General features: G+C 39.3%; 1 pseudogene; it reads left to right on the forward strand.

Annotated features, from left to right (window-relative positions):
• Window positions 1-223: 223 nt before the first annotated feature.
• Window positions 224-14,612, forward strand: LOC123858569 (protein BTG3-like; annotated as a pseudogene).
• The last annotated feature ends 1,792 nt before the right edge of the window (window positions 14,613-16,404 follow it).

The raw sequence follows: 16,404 nt of genomic DNA on the forward strand, positions 1-16,404 counted from the left end.
CAGAAAAGGAAATCCATGAAGCAATCTCATCATTGGTCCTGCCCTTACCCCAGTTTCCCTGAGGAAATCTGTGGTTCATTCTGTACCTTATTTTTTTTTTAAATGGAATTTTGTTGAGGCAGATTTTCCATAATTGGAATCTGGGAGGGGATTATGGTTAATTTGTTATAGCAATAGCAATATTCTTGGAGAATGTTTCTTGTAGAAATATTTCACATTCAAGATGGAGGTGAGAGAAGGTTCTCTGCCTCTGTGATTATATTAACAGCCACAGATGTCAATTTTTTTGTCAATAGAATAATATTTAAATGTGAACCATAGTAAACAGAATATATTCATTTTGGGTCTCTTCTGTTTAGAGTACTTTACATGAGCTTTTCTACAGGGATAGGTTATTTCATACTTTCCCCCATGACTATGAAGCATCCCCTTTATTCTGAAGGAAAGACAAGTACTGATGTATGAGCACTAGGAGTAAAGTTGCTACATATCCCAAGTCCCTATCTGCATGTTTCAAAAGGCTTATATAGGATTGGCACTTTGTGGGTAGTGAAAAAAAAGCAGAGGCTTTGGCGTTAGACTTCGATTCAAATCCTGGTTGCTCCTCTTCTTAGCTGTGTCATTGGTCAAGTTTGTCATCCTCCCTTTCCATATCAGGAAAACAGAGGTGCTAAAACCAACTTCTCTAACTCATAGAAATGTGAGAATTAAACTAAATCATGGAACTATAACCTTAATAGACGATAGATAAATAATAGACATATATTTATTACGTAGACCTCCTGTGTAGTTTCCTAAAAGCTTTAGGCTTCCTTATGGGCAAAAATAGAGCAAAAATTGATTATTAGTAGTAGGGACAAGTTTGTCAAAGTTTCCCCCATCTCTGGTCTTAAATCTATCTGCTTACACAGACATCAATTTGAATGTGCTGTTCCATCCTTAGACAGATGCTGATTTGCAAAAGATAATGTTGTGCTTATCGATTTCATTCAAATAGGCTTTGATTCTAATGCTACATGTTTGACTGCAAGTCTAGCCAGAACCCTTGAATTTTAATTGCTTCTTACGATCTGGTCAAGAATTATTCCCACATGTGTGCCACATGAACCCAGAGCTGGCAGAAATAATGTCCTAGTAATTAAGAAATAAGGCTGAGGCATTTAAAAATTTCTTACAGTTAAAATATAAGCTCATAGGTTATAATGAATAGATGTTGGCACTTGACAATTTATTTTCTTCTACCTTTTTCACAAGTGGATCTGAACAAGACAATAGGGATCTAAGAACAATAGGTAAGGATTAACCCTTTATTTCCTAATATACTTTAAAATTAGTATTATTATCCTTTAAGTACTCAGATGGATATGCAGGACCTCACATGCATTTGTTTTCCCATTTATGTGAACTGCCTGGAAAAACTCCTAAAGTACAATTGTTACTAATACATTATATATAATTCAGATCTCCTCCTTTTAAGGGAGATAGTGAGTTCTGAAGGCAATTAGAAGAGACTGAATAATGGTTGCCCTTTAGAACCTATCTCTTCAGTGTTCCCATTTCTTCACTTTTATTCTTGTCTTTTTACATCTTCATTAGAGGCATTTATTATAATTGGACATTTCTAATTGAAATAAAGTTCTCAGAAGCTATTGCTGCAAGCACAAGAAAGAAAATGTTAATTTTCAGATTGATTAATGTATTTTTAAATTATAGAATGATTTTCCAAATGTCCCAACCATGAAAACGCAGATAAAGTTACTAGGATTGGGGAAGATTATAAATGCATTATGTGTTTTAAATCTTACATGTGCTTATACTCACAATGATAGATTCTTTATTGATACCCCCATAAAAGCAGATGGACACAGAGAAGGTGATTTGATGTTTTATTAACTAGACATTACGATATGCTAGTGAATGTTTACCCAGTCCATAGACAGGGAAACAGTTTATTGAACAAGGTCATGATGCCAAATGATTGAACTAAGCAGTGATTGGACTCAGAATTACATTTCTAGCTTTCATATCTTATAAACGCCTTTATACTCAACTCTTGCTAGTCTGGTCTATTTTCAGTTGCTGGAACTTCTGATACTGTCCCTGGATTTTTGTGTGTGTGTGTGCATATGCTTTTGCATATGCTGTTCACTCTGCTTAGAACATTCTTTCCTACCCACTGAAACATCCACATTCCCTGGCTAGTACTTTCATGCATCTATCATTCAGTCATCCATTTATGACCATTTGATGGTCAAGTGCAATCCAGCAGTGGATAGTTCACATGCAGGGTCGGGTGGGAGAGGAATTTCATCATGGCAAGACACTCATGGCTTCTCTGCTTGAGGGATTTGTAGCTCTGGCAGAAGGAGGTTTCTCCATCTCCTTCCCTTCCCATGTTTCATCTCAGCTTTGTCACTGATGGGGAGAGTCTGTTAGCCTAATAACTTTGACATTAAAAAGAAAGACAATCAATTGTCACAGACACGGGTTTGTTTACTTTATAGATGAACTTACCTAAGAGATCTATAATGAACCAACACCACTAAGAATCCACCTGGCCTAAGCCACCCAGGAGCTCCAATAACTCATTATTTTAAAATGGGAGTCTAGGTACTAAAGAAACTATGAGGGACTGGAAAAAACATTGAGCTTCAGAGGTGTGCAAATTATGGCCCAAGGATCAGTTTTGTGGATCTGCCATCTCTTTTGTGGATACAGTTTTTTTTTCCCCCTTTTTCTTTTTTTTTTTCATTATGTTATGTTAATCACCATACATTACATCATTAGTTTTTGATGTAGTGTTCTACGATTCATTATTTGCGTATAACACCCAGTGCTCCATGCAGAACGTGCCCTCTTTAATACCCATCACCAGGCTAACCCATCCTCCCACCTAACCTCCCCTCTAGAACCCTCAGTTTGTTTTTCAGAGTCCATCTTCTCTCATGGTTCGTCTCCCCCTCCGATTTCCCCCCCTTCATTCTTCCCCGCCTGCTATCTTCTTCTTCTTCTTCTTCTTCTTTTTTTTTAACATATAATGTATTATTTGCTTCAGAGGTACAGATCTGTGATTCAACAGTCTTGCACAATTCACAGCGCTCACCATAGCACATACCCTCCCCAATGTCTATCACCCAGCCGCCCCATCCCTCCCACCCCACCCCCCACTCCAGCAACCCTCAGTTTGTTTCCTGAGATTAAGAATTTATTGGAGGGTGCCTGGGTGGCTCAGTCGGTTAAGCCACTGCCTTCGGCTCAGGTCATGATCCTGGAGTCCCGAGATCGAGTCCCACATCAGGCTCCCTGCTCAGCAGGGAGTCTGCTTCTCCCTCTGACCCTCCTCCCTCTCATGCTCTCTGTCTCTCATTCTCTCTCTCGCAAATAAATAAAATCTAAAAAAAAAAAAAAAAAAAAGAATTTATTGGAACAGAGCCACACCCATTCCTTTAAGTATGGTTTATGCTTTTCCCATGACAGCCACAGAGCTGAGTGGTTGTGACAAAGACTTAATGCTCCACAATGTCTAAAATAATTACTCTCTGTCCCTTTATAGAAAAATTTTACTGACCATAGCATTACTACCCCAGCTTCTTTATCTGTAAAATAGGAATGATAGTCCCCACTTCACAGGGCTGTTGCCAGGACACTTACTTTGGGATATTCGTGTGAAAACCTTTGGTACAGTGCTTAGCATATAGCCATTGTGCAAGTAATGCTTGTTCAGTTGGAATCCAAAATTCCCACCCACCACCCAGTGGTTGATTTAAAACTATTTTCTTTTTAACCTTATGTTTATAAGGTGAAACAATTATGTGTCAAAGAGTAAAATTTCACCTTTTCCTTTTTAAAAACACTGTTATTTGCTTGTCCTCATGACTTTGTCAAACAATATAATCTTTATACATCTTTGTGATAAATAATTAAAATAAAGAAAGGAGAGTTGAAATAATGTGGCGGATGCAGTGCTGAACTCCACAGACTTTATGCAAATAGAAATGAGAGCGAATATTTCTGAGTTTTTAAATGCTAAAGGTCATAATTTTCTTTATACAGCAGCAAACAAAAAACCCTATAACAGAAGTGAAGATTATTGGTTGTTTTTTCTTGAATGACATTGTTAAAGATACAGGATTATTTTTTGCTTCAGTGTTTTATTAGAAATATATTGCATGGAAAATAAAATGATAATTTGGAAAGAAACAGGGGTATTCTGCATAAGGGACTGTTCCGGCAACTGCATGCTGTGTATACTGTAATTCTTAGCTAGTCATGCTGATTGCAGCAAGTAGGTAAATAAGGAGAGGCAAGTTACCAGGAGCTATTTCCTCCTTGCAGAATTGCTTTTATTAAATTGCTCTCTACTGTGATCATCAGCCTATATTGAGGAAAAATATAAGAACATTAGTAAGCACATCCTGTCTGATCTTAGGACAATAATCATCATGTTCATCCTGATAAATTGCTGTTTCTGTGTTATAAACCCTGTGCGTTGAGGAATTGATCAGGTTTCCCTTTGCCAGTGAACTTGGTAGAATGCTCAGGGCCAAATTTATGACTCAGTTGTAGCAACCATATGGATCTTTATGATGTACATTTTACCATCGTTCCTAGTTAGTTTTATGTCCTTTGTCTCTTTCTTTTGCTCTGCTTTTATTTATGCTATCTAAGTATTTTATGTCATTTTGCAAGCCACTTTCAATCTTTTCTGGAATAAGATGGGGATAAATAGGCAATAGGGAAGTGGATAGGGAATTTCCAGTAAAGTGCTACTATGTCTTTTGGTTCTCTCCTCGAAATACCTTATGAGTAACGCAACAAAATAACTCCCAGCTTACCACTTGATAAATCTTATAATTTAAAGAGAAGTGTTTAGACGAGGCAGGAGCCCCAGGCTGGGATCAGGCTCACTGCAGAGGCGGCGCCGGGTTCCTACCCGGGACTGTGCGGAGGCGGCTGCCAAGTGTGCAGCCCCTGAGCCCCCGGAGCTCCCGCGGAGCGAAAGGTGAAGAAGGAAATTGATGCTGTTGCCTTCTTTCTCAGGAAAGGCGAGTTAGAAAACATGGTAACTTGAAAACAGAGGCCGTTGAGAGATTTGTTGAGAAATTGACTCATACTTCCAGAAAAATAGGAAAATCGGTGCTATCCAGAAAAACCATCGGAAGGACAGGCCTACAGATGCATTCCTGTACGTTTCACAGTTGATCCCGGCGTCCTGGAAGCCTGTGCGAACAGGGGCACCTTGTACATGGACCTAGGTTTGCCGAAGGAGCTCACTCTGTGCGGGGCGCCGTGGGAGGTGGGCTGTCGGGTGTGGGGTGGGGACGGAGAGAAAAACAATGCGTTCACTGGTGTCAGCTTTGAAAATGACGATGAGAGGGGCGCCTGGGTGGCTCAGTCGGTTAAGCATCTGCTTTTGGCCCAGATCATGATTCCAGGATCTTGGGATCGAGCCCTGAGTCGGGCTCCCTGCTCAGTGGGGAGCCTGCTTCTCCCTCTCCCTCTGCTGCTCCTCCTGCTTGTGCTCTCTCTTTCTCTCTCTCTGTCAGATAAATAAACAAAATCTTTAAAAAAGAAAATGAGGGTGAGAACAAGGAGGAAATCTCCATGAAAGTTAGTTACCTCTGATGTTCATTCAGGATCCTCTTCTTCAGACTGAGAAACAAGTAAGGAAGTAGAAGGGAAACCCAGTTGGGTGAGAGCAGCCCCAAGCCCTGTGTACCAGATTTCAGAATTGATATTCCTGCCTCCCCCAAGGTGGCACCCTTTGCCCAGAAAGAAGCCAGGAATGTTCCGAGGGAATACCCACCAGAACCACTACTCTCCTCCTATCCCATCTGGTTATCCAAATCAGGGAAGGAAGAATAAACCATATCACCCAGATCTGGTTACATGGGTACCTCCTCCTGGAATGCATTGTGTCCAGAGTCACCGGACTGATCCTCACGTGTTAGCACTCCGCTAGCTCCTTTTGCTTCTCTGTTGGTGTCAGGGTTGAGAGAAGGTAGAACAAGACTGACCACATATTAAAAGCTAAATGTTCATACTCATAGTAGTAAAGTTAGATGGACCAAACCATCAAACTTATTTTTATAGAGAAGTTATCGACAATAATCTTTCTTAAAAATATATATATGCACTTTAAATACATCATTATAGTTTCAGAAACTTCATTAAAGTTAGTCAAGTGCTTGAGTTTTTAATATTGGACTTGAATATTTATATATTGTGCATCAATATTTATATTGATTTTTATATGAATCAATATAAATGAATTTTTATGAATTCATTTTATGAATATTTATATATTGAACATCAGAGGTAACTGTGAGAACACTGCAGCAGCGGGAGATCTGTTCTAGCATCTTTGAGCATTTCCTTTATGGAAGGTGTGTAAGTTATTTATACACAAGGAAGTCTCCTTTATGCCATTGTTTAGAAGAATTGCGTGAATTATGTTGCAAATAAAAAGTAGTGTGAGGCAAAAAATAAATAAATAAAGAGAAATATTTAGTTATACTAGTCATTTGGCTCCTTATACCATACGAAGAGATTGAAATAATTTTGGCTGCAACAAACCCACTGTCTTTTCTAAGGTAAGCCTGTGATTTAAATGCCAAATTTCCATTTAAATATCAAAAAGAAAGAATGCTTATGGTCTATACTCAAACTGTCCAGTCACACTAATTTTATTTGCTTGATAAAGATTATTGGAATTGATTGCATTTTAAAAAGGCTATGCGGGGTGCCTGGGTGGCTCAGTTGGTTAAGCGACTGCCTTCGGCTCAGGTCATGATCCTGGAGTCCGGGGATGGAGTCCTGCATCGGGCTCCCTGCTCAGCGAGCAGTCTGCTTCTCCCTCTCCCGCTCCCCCGTCTTGTGCTCTCTCTCTCTCTCACTCTCTCTCAAATAAATAAATAAAAAATCTTTAAAAAGGCTATGCAAGTGGAACTATAAAAAGTATATATATATTTAATACATGACAAATCGTATATCATTAATTAAACCAAGTAGGTATTTGTTGAGCAATGTCTATATGTCAAATACTGTTTGCAGAACTGTGGATATAGCACTGAGCAAGACAAAACTCTTCCCTCGTGATACTTTTTAAGAATAGCTAGATCATAGTAGGGGGTTCTAAGAGTTGAGAAACATGGAACAAATTTATAGTAACGTTACCTTATTGATTCTGATCTGTGAGGCTTAATGCTGAAAGTGTATGATATTTTTTAAGGGATGTGTTACCTAACTAGAAATCATAAAATCCTCATCTGAATTTGAAGATCCAGAGGCAGGTGGATCAAATAGAAGACGAATATGACTCAACTGTGGGCTTGGATCCCTGAGATGTCATTGGCCTGGAGGTGGTACCATTAAGTTTTTCTTTAAGTGGGGGGCTCCCACTTCTGTGGAGGGTGACAAGAGAGACAGAGAATGGAAAATTAACACTGGTCAAACAGGTACATCCTGGAGTGCGCCAAGATTGAGGGAACAGCTATAAAGCAGAGTGAAAACAGAACTTGGGGCAAAAATCTAGATTGTCGGAGGTTACAATAAAACTGTGGCGTCAGAAATTGCCTGATTGTTAAAAACAAAAAACCAAAAAACAACCTTGTACTTATTCACACTCCATCTACTGTTTCATGCCTTCTTCCCTCTATTCAACCTGCTCGCCTGTCAACAATTCTTCTCTCCCTTATCCTAAACTCAGTGAGGCTTCATATTCTCCAGAACCTTCCCCTGTAGCCCAGGTTGAATGAAATGATCTTTATTGGTTCTCATACTATCCTGGAACTACCTCCATTATTTCTTTCATCATATTACATATGAAATTCTCCTTTGAAGTGTCTGCCACACTCATTAGACTAAGAGGTTCTTTGATGGTGTGAACCGTACCTTACTTCACTCTCCTCAGTGCCAACTACTTTAGGTGCTAAGAAAAGATGTATTGAGTTAACCTGCCAGGCCTGACAGGTAGAATAAATAAGCAAGGGCATGTTCTGTGTAAGGAGAACAGCTACCCTAATCCAGATGGTTGTTACCGAGTGGGATTGCAGCCCCATATTGCCAGAGCTGAGGTTTTGGAGAAGTCAGAAGGGTCAATGTTTTAAGTAAATATTTCTATCTTAGATGTTAGTGGCAATACATTCAGTTTTAAAGATTCTCTTTGGGCCAAGAAAACCTGGCTGTTTCCAGCAGGGGCATGCTGGTTGTGTCTCTGCGGTGATATTTCAACAAGGGATTTTTTTTTTTGCTACGAACTACAAGAAACAACCCTCGATATCTGAGACAAAAGAACAAGACAGCAAACAGAAGAAAAGAAAAAGAAAGAAATATAGTGGAAGGATACAGGACGAGGGATAGTCAGAGAACTGGAGGAATAGCTGAATAACCAGGTTTGAAGCAGGTCAGAGCCTGGGGAGTGACTGTGAATCTTGGAGACTGGAAGTCATGGACAGAGGAATAGCTAGATTCCAGCAGGCTTCCGTCTGTGTCAAGCAGCTATGACTTCCATTGCTGGTATGTTTGCCAGAGGTAGCAAGTAACAATACTGGACACACAGTTAAATTTGAACTTCAGATAAACAACCAATAATTTTTGTATAAGTATGCCCCATGCAACTTTTATTTTAGCAATTCTAATTACTAGGAGTCGGAGTCTGAGTTCCTTAATTTGGGTCACACGTCTATCCTTAGTCCCCTGAACGAACCATCTAGGAACACCATGAGTAATGGAAGAGAGATAGGCTTCTAAAAGAAAATTGGGGTCTTCAACCACAGGAAAAGGTAAGGAATGTGAGGATGTCAAAATGGATCATTCTCTCTCTCTATCTCTCAGTCATTCATATATATGTGTTCATTATTGTCTTTTTACATACACACTTAATAGGGTGATACTAAAAATATTTTTTAAATGTTGGTAAGTCTGGATCCAGGTTCTCTTCTGTGCTGCATGTTATCTGTTCAGTGGCTGGACTGGGGGCAGGAGGTCTGTGGTCCCAGTGGAGGATCCAAGAAAGTGCTGGAGAGGCACTAGGTGCTCTTGTTAGCAGCTGTTTATTGCTCAATATACAGGTATTAGATGGCACAAGAAAGTGATTGTCTTTGTTTAGCAAATACCTTGATGGGGTGTTTTGACAGAGTTTGGGTGCTGCTATGAAATAATGGAGGAAGAGAACCCTACAATATTCTGTGAGAAGTTAACATGAAGTTGAATCTGTGCCAAGGAAGAAACTGGAGAGTAGATGAAGAAGCAGCAATGTGAGGATGCCCACGGCCCCTGGCTGGGCTCTGCGAAGGATGGTCATTGAGGAAGGCCTGGTGGCATGGCAGCTAAAGGACTTTCAAATGATAATGGTTAATATCAAAATTTAAATTGGTCTTTGTGCTAAAGTGGCATACAAATGCCTTATGAGGTAGTTTGGTATGACATAATAGAAAAGGAGGTATGTTCTGCATGTGGGTCAGCGCAGATAGGAGGGAAGAGAACAGTCACGGGAAGTGGTGTGTGAGTGAGTTTGAGAACTCATGGATGCAGAAATACAGAACGTGGGCACCATAGGAAGGGTGAGCTGTGAAGAATCCCTTTGAATTTCGTATGTATGGTGGGAGGGGGGATCTAGCATTTTATAAATATTTAATTAAATATCAGAGTACAGGGTGACTCCAGCTGACATTTGAGTCGTAAATATGATCTAGATGGATAATTTATATTATGCAGTTGTATCTTTTATATCAACCACAAGTTCTTTCTAAGGATTGTTAATGTCTCGGTTGTCAGGAGTGGCTGACTCTGTCTCAGTCCTGCCCCTTGTTCCCAGTGTCCTCTCTTGTGTCATTCCTTTCATCACAAATCTTGTGTTGCTCAAATCTTGTCTCCCTCTTATTTATTTGAGAGAGAGAGAGAAAGAGAGAGAGAGAGAACATGAGCAGTGGGGAGGGGCAAAGGAAGTGGAAGAAGCAGGCTCCCCGCTGAGCAGGGAGCCCGATGTCCCTATGCTGGGCTCCATCCCAGGACCCTGGGATCATGACCTGAGCAGAAGGCAGATGCTTAACCGACTGAGCCACCCAGGTACCCTTAGGCCTCCCTCCTTCTTATAAGTTGCAGAGATTCTTTGTTGCCCTCTGTGTTTAGCTGGAGTCTAGTAATTATGGTACAAGGGCTTTCTAAGTTAATGGAAAGATAATATATGCTCCCACCTATTACTGCTACTATTCATACTCTCTATTTTATTTCTCTAACTTTCTCTTTTATATCTGCACATTCCACATGGTGCTGATACTACTGTGAACAGGAAGCAATTCCACCCATTTTGGAGCATATGACTAAGATCATGGGCTCTGGGGCTCTTGGGTCAGACCATCTGGATTAAAAATCTTGGCTCCACCACTTGTTATCAAGCTACGAGACCATTCTGTGCCTCAGTGGACCCCTCCTGTAACAAATTTAATGGGGTTATTATTTTAATAGGGTTCTTATTTTAACTGGGTCTCAGAATCATAAAACTGGGTGAATATGGTTGTTGATTTATGACCAACTCTCATTATTGCTCCATTCAAGGTGATTTCTTTAACCATCTCTCTAGGGTGACCCTTATGAAACCATCCCCAGAAATACAAAACTAGGACACTGATAATAGCTGATTCTATCTCCTACCTCTTTCTTTCTCTCTTGTCTATGGCAACTACTATCCCAGATGCGGTGCTTACCATTGTCCCTCATCCTGGCAGCACACTTCTACTATATCTCTTCACCAAAAAGTTTTAGTTATTTTTAAATTTATAAAATGAAAATGCCAGACTGTATATAAACTTCTGTGACTTGTTGTTTTTTCACCTAAAATTATATTGCTGAGATTCATCTATATTTTTGTGTCTAGATGTCGTTTGTTTGTTTTGACTGGTGCAGAATACTTTATTATAGGAGCATACCAAAATAACACAATTTATTTTCTGTTTCTTCTTTCAATTTCATTATTTCCAAGTTTTTGCTACGATGCAACAGGGCTGCTCTAAACATCTTTGTACAGGTTTCCAGGTGGAGGTATATAGGACATTGTCTTAGGCACGTACCTAGAAGAATTGCTGCATGGTAGTCTATGCATATGTTCCAGTTTACAAGATAAAACCAAACTGATTTCCAAAACACAGAGGCATTTGCAGTCGATTTTTGATATGGTATAAGGAGTGCTCAGTTTTTCATCTGTTTCCTTATGTACAGCCTTGGTCTAACTCCATTTGTTTAAAAGCCTTTTTCCCCAAATGATTTGGTGTGCTACCTCTTTTATATATCAAAGTTCCACATATGTGTGGGTGTTTCTTGCAATCTGTATTTCACTGATCGATTTTTCTGTCCCTCCACTGAGATATAATTGCTATAGCTTTAAAGCAAGCTTGGATATTTGGTAGTGTCTGAGATATCTTGGACCCTTTGGCCTTCCATAATAATTTTAGAATCTGCTCTTCCTCTCATGAACATGTATATCTCTTTATCTATTTAGTTCTTTAATGCATTTCAGTGATGTCTGTAGATTTCCCAAGATGTCTCTCACATTTTTTGTCAGGTTTAATTCTGTATCTTTGATTTTTGTTGTTGTTGCTATTTCAAAGAGAAGCTTCTTTTTCATTAAATTTCCTAAACTGTTCCTGGTGTATAAGAATGAGTATCCTCCTTGGTAACTTCTTTCATTATTTCTAATAAATTGTCTATAGATTCTTTCGGGCTTTCTATGTTAATGATAATATTGCCTTCAAATAATATTTATTTTTTATTCTCAGTTCTTATAGTATTAGTTTCTATTTCTTGTCTTATTTTGATAGTAGAAGTGGGGATAATGGGCATCTTCATCTGTTTTCTATTTTTCCCAATTTAGTGTGGTGTTCACGGGATGGTATGTTGCTATTCTTTAGATACACTTTATTATTGTAATTTACTGAGGGTTTCGTTAACTTTTTTTCTGGGTCTATGAAAAAGGTCCTATGGCTTTTCTCCTTTAATCTGTTAACATGGTGAATTACATTGGCAGATTTTATAACCCTGAACCAGCTGTACATTCCTGGGATGTAACCAAGTTATTCATTGAATATTATCACTTTATGTATTACTGAATCAAAAGTATTAGTATTTGGTTTAGGATAGTTTGCATTGATGATCAGGAGAGAAATGGGCTTGCTTCTCCTCCTTTGTCTGGCTTGGCTCTCTCCGTTGCTGCCTTCACCGAATGAATTTAGGAATACTTCCCCTTTCTATCCTCTAAAATGTTTGAAGGAGATTGAGTTGATCAGTGTCTTAGAAAAAATTAACCGTACTTGCCTGTGAAACTATATGTGCCTAGTGGTACAGGGAGAATGCTGCTAAATGTTTAATATCTGCTTTTGGTTGTTGGTCGGGGTGAGAGGCGGGTGGCTAATCTGTAGCGCCTGACGACTTCCTTGGTGTAAATTCTCCCACCGTGACTGATTTCAGGCTCCTGATGTCACTGTGACATCATTGAACACGGCCGGAGGTGGCTCTCGCGAGGCTCCAGCATGACCCATAATTTCTGCTTTTGCCCTGCAGTCACTCTAAGCGCAAAGGCAGTCTTGATGCCTCAGAAATTGGAGTCAGGGACTCCAAAGGTAATCAACCCCTGGATGATGATCTGACATCTAGCCTCTCCTCACGCTGCGCTCCCAGCCTGCCATGTGCGCTGGAAAAATGACCTGTGTGTCTTGGCCTCCCTCCTCAGACCTGCAAGGTCTGCAAGGGTGACTGTGGCAGTGGGATCACTCATCCAGGATAAAATGGGAGCACAGGGAGTGGAATTAGTGGATTACATGACACCCGCAAGTGTCTTCATCTACAAGGAGACTTCAGGGTAAATTATACTAAAATACTGGGGGTTTCTCTGCACAAGATATTGAGTGGGTATTTTGGAAGGGTCTTGCTGGATCTCCGGCTGGATCTCCTGTGATGTAGCGATGGCTCTCCTTTGACTGATCACTCCTTCCTCAGTGTTTTCTCACTAGTTAACAATTAACTGATTAACTAGTTAACTAATTAACTACGGTAATAAATATTTGTTTATTAAATATTAATTAAATATTAAATGTTAATTTAATTAAATATATTATTTAATATATTTATATCAAATATTAATGACTTACAAAACAATAATATTTTCTAATAAATATCTTATAATAACATAATAATAATGTACAAAATATGGCTAAATATTCACTGAACATCTGTTCTAGCCACTAGACCAAGCACTGCTTTAAGTACTAGGAAAACAGCATGAGTAAAAGAGACACAAATATCTGTATTTTCCAAATCAATTCTCTTTCCATCCTATTTCACAGGAAAAAAAAAAATCACATATTCTTTGACTTGCCTTAATTGAGAGGGGAGTGTAGTCACTTTGGGCAAGCTGTGGAAATCTGCCTCAGCCCAGCATCAAAGCAGGTCCTGCGCTCCTGTCTGCCGCCTTCCAGATTTCCAGGGACAAAAGTCAGACCCCAGTCTGCTGTGTCCCTGATAACGGAGGTTCTCTGAGTGGTCTTGTGGAAACCCCCCTCTCCAGCTCTCTCAATAGTTAGACTTGTTTTGAGGGGACTGGAGTCACCTGTCACCCTTTCTCAAAGGAAGAGGGCTTGGGGAGCAAAGGGTAGATTTTGCCGAAGAAACTTCCTCACAAAATCGTCTTCCTCACCTGCGCTCACTTGGTGATGCAGGGTCATTCAGGGCAGTGGTCAAGAAAGAATTCTTGAGATGTTTTATGCTACAAAAAGTTGCTTTTGTTATAGTACAGGGACATGACCCATGGGCAGAAAAAGCTGCACTTGATATTGTGAGGTGCGACTGATGATATATTTGTATGAATCAGTTGTGGCGGGGGGCGGAGTGGAGGGGTAGAGATAACCGAAATCTCTAAGGCGATTTCAGTATGTTAAAGATGACTTACAGGAGCCTGGAGGTCTGCCTATTGTCAAGCGACGGTTGCTTTTGGTCTCTAGCAGAGAGTAACATGAAGAAGGCAGCTGTGAGTTCCTTAAGGAATGTCCCATTCTGCATGTCTCGGGTATTTATCAATGGGCTGCAATTTGTAAGGAAATTTAATTATCTACATTTCTCTTGCCTTCGTTCTCCTCATCTTTGGCACTCTCTCTCATTGCACCTTTGTGGACAAAATCTTGTTCTTAGTGTTATAAAACCACCTCTCAGCTGCAATTTTTCCATTTCTGCATGTGGTCAGTTATAAAATCACCTCTCAGCTGCAATTTTGAGCTACCTCTGTCTTGAATGCAGTATTTTCAGCCTGCGCTCTCAATCAGAATGCCTGGGCTGAAATTGGAATCTGAGACCCATGACAATAGCTGTGAGACATTGGACAAGTTACTTAACCTGTCTGTGTGTCAGTGTCCTCATTTACAGAATGAGGTTTACAGAAGGTCCTGCCTCATGTCTTTATCATGAGAGTCAAAGTATGAACAGCTCTTAGAGTGAGGCTTGGACCATTGTAAGCCATTGTTACTTTGTAGCCTTTTTCTGTGCCTCAGTTGAAACTTCTAAATCAGCATCCTGTTGCTTTATTCTGTTTCCTTTTAACCTCTTTTATCTTTCTGTCCTTAGACTGATTGGTATTCAAGTCCATCCAAGGCACTCACTCATACCTAGGCATCACCTAGGTGATGACATTCTCCCACATAAGAGATTTTTCCTCTTTCCTGTTCACTATGTACAGTTTACATAATTATGAAAAATGAGCCACTTCATCAAATTTTCCTAAGCTTGTTTTTGAAAAAGCAACTTCTAAGCTATTACCAAGCAAGGAAGAGAGGTATAGTAATCATTTTTCTTTTTTAGTGGCAGCTAGAAATTAGAGCTTTCTGTGGGAGGAATTTAGTCGTAACTTTCAATGCTGGTTTCTTTATTTTGTCTTTCAAGCAGGTAATTCTTCAGTAAGAGTGAGTGACTCTTTTAAAGAAGTTAAGGCAGTAATTTTTTATGATGTTAATGATGGTTGGAAATAATATCCCATTCTCAATTTGTGACATATTCGACGAAACACACCTCTATTTCATTGCTTTTCTCTGATTTTTCAAGGGTTATAATAGTTGAACTCTAAGTTCACAATAAGATCATTAGAATCATAATTCAAACAATGTGAAACTGGACCACTTGATGCAAGATTTCTTGATTTCTTGATGCAAGACCTCTGGAATTGCAAAGTAACCAAATTCAATATTTTACCTACTTAGTAGAATTTGGGTGCCAGAAAAGTACTTTGCAATTTTTCTCACTGAAGGTCATGGAATTTTTGAATATTCTCCAGTGGAGATCAAGCCAGGTTATAATTCACGTAACTTTAGGTCAGTTTCGTGAGCAGAAAAATTCCCATCTATAAAAAAGTAGGAAGTCTCCTCCAAGGAATTAGAACCTCTTACATTTCAGCAAAAAGAGATTAAAAGCTATTTTTGTGGAATGGTTCTGGAACTTCATGTAGTAAAAAAGTTTAGCTCAAGCATTTTTTTCTGGATTGGTTTTATCAACCAAATAATTTTTTTTGTTTTACGTTTTTTTCTTTTCCTGCTTATTTAAATTTAGCTGATTGTTTGAATTAATCAAATCTACCTTTTGTTTTGGTATTTTGAGAATCAATAATTCCTGACTGTATTTCATGGGATGATGCTGGTCCTGTGATATATTCATTCATTCATTCATTCATTCATTCATTCAGTGCTTATTTATTGAGTACCTGCTATACGTCAGAGATAGTTGCTGGGGATAAAGAGGCAAATAAAACAGACAAGATCTCTGCTCACACAGTTTACATTCTAGTGAAGGAGAGGAGAAATGAGCTAATAAACTGGTAATTCTGTAATATCATGTAGTAAATAGTACTCTGAAGAAAAATAAGGTAAGGTAAAGGGCTAAAGAATAGAGGAGATTACTATTTTAGAAATGATGTGTTACATAAAATGGTAAAAATGTCCTGCTAGTGTGATATCTGAACAGAGATCAGGACAGGGTCAGTGAGAAAGGCTGAGAGATATCTGGGGAAAATGGTCCAGGCAAAACAATAGCAGTGGGAAGAGCCCAAAAGGGCAAAAGAGTGCTTGGCATATTTCAGACATGGCAAGGCAGTTGGTGTGGCCCAGGGAGGCAAATGTGACACAGATATTGATAGAAGTGAGAGACCAGATCATGTAGGACTTTATGGACCTTGGCCAGAACTGTGATTTCCATGCTGAGTTGATGTGAAGCCATTGGACATTGCTGAGCAAAAGGAGGGTGACATATTTGATTTGTGCTTTACAAAAGATCATTTTGATTGCTAAGTGGAAAAATGTATGGCAGGTTGGGAGGGGAGGTAGGATATTACAGTATTTTTTTCTTTAGGATCCTATAGTCAAACAAGTTTTGGAA

The sequence above is a fragment of the Mirounga angustirostris genome, unplaced genomic scaffold, assembly GCF_029215605.1.
Source record: "Mirounga angustirostris isolate CCGP_5_RB_7025 unplaced genomic scaffold, mMirAng1.0.hap1 SCAF_4, whole genome shotgun sequence".
Lineage (NCBI taxonomy): Eukaryota > Metazoa > Chordata > Mammalia > Carnivora > Phocidae > Mirounga > Mirounga angustirostris.